Below are 1,351 nucleotides of genomic sequence, written 5' to 3'. Positions count from 1 at the left end.
TTGGTTGATTATTACTATGATCAGAAAGAAATGACCCTCTTTATCTCTTCTGATTAGTTTTAGTTGGAATTCTATTTTATTAGATATTAGAATTGCAACCCCTGCTAGTTTCTTAGTGCCATTTGCTTGGAATATTGTTTTCCATGCTTTTATCTTAAGGTAGTGCCTGTCCTCAAATGTGGGATGGGTTTCTTGCAGACAGCAAAGAGATGGATTTTGTTTCTTAATCCATTCACTTAGCCTGTGCTTTTTGTTTGGGGAGTTCAGTCCACTGATATTTAAGGTTATTAGTGAAAGGTGTGTATTAGTTGCCACCATTTTGATTGCTGTTTGTGTTCTCTGTCTAATTTTGTGTTTCCTCAATTAGACCTTTATTCATTTCCTTTCATTGCCCCGGGGGTGTAGTTGTTTCTCTCTCTGCTCTCTGTATTGCTTCAAGTGTTCTTTGAAGGGCTGGTTTTGTGAACATGTATTCTTTCAGGCTATTCATGTCATGGAAGATTTTTCTTTCCCCCTCAAGTATAATAGACATTTTTGTTGGGTAAATTACTCTGGTCTGGCATCTATTGTCCTGTAGAACTGGAAATACCATAGTCCAGGATCTTCTGGCTTTCAACTTTTGCATTGGTAAGTCAGCTGTAATTCTGATGGGTTTTCTTTGTGTGTGACATGTTTCTTTTGCTGCTTTCAGTGTTCTCTCTTTGTTCTGTACATTTAGTGTTTTTACTATGATATGTTGTGGGGAGTTTCTTTTCTGATCCTGTCTATTTGGTGTTCTATGTGCTTCCTGTATTTGTATGGAAATGTATTTTCTTAATTTTGGGAATTCTTGTCTACAATCCTATTTAAGATCTAGGCAATACCATTAACCTGAAACTCTTCTCCTTCCTCTATTTCTATGATACGTAGGTTTGGTCTTTTCATGTTGTCCCACATCTCTTGCATATTCCATTCTTGTGTTTGTTTGTTTTTTTTTATTTTCCATAATCTTTGCTTGAGTGGTAGAATTCTTCAACTTTATCCTCTAGTGTTGATATTCTGTTTTCCATTTCATTCATTCTAGTGATGAGGCTTTCCCCTGTTGTTTCAAGTTGGCAAATAAAGTTTTGCACTTCCTTCTTCATTTCTACCTGAGTTTTCTTCAATGTTTCTATCTCTTTTGTGAATTCATCCAGAAGTTTACCATCTTCTTTTAGTTCTTTGATTTGTTTTATGTGTTGTTCTTTAATTACATTGAATTCCTTGATCATGTTTATGATTGATCTTTTAAATTCAGTGTCCTGGGTTATCTTTAAAGGTTTCTCCCTTTTCTACAGGACTGGTAGAGTTTGCTGGGGACATGGCTTTCCAT

This window comes from Nannospalax galili, unplaced genomic scaffold (genome assembly GCF_000622305.1).
Source record: "Nannospalax galili isolate Female #2095 unplaced genomic scaffold, S.galili_v1.0 scaffold927, whole genome shotgun sequence".
NCBI lineage: Eukaryota > Metazoa > Chordata > Mammalia > Rodentia > Spalacidae > Nannospalax > Nannospalax galili.
This window is presented reverse-complemented; position numbering follows the sequence as displayed.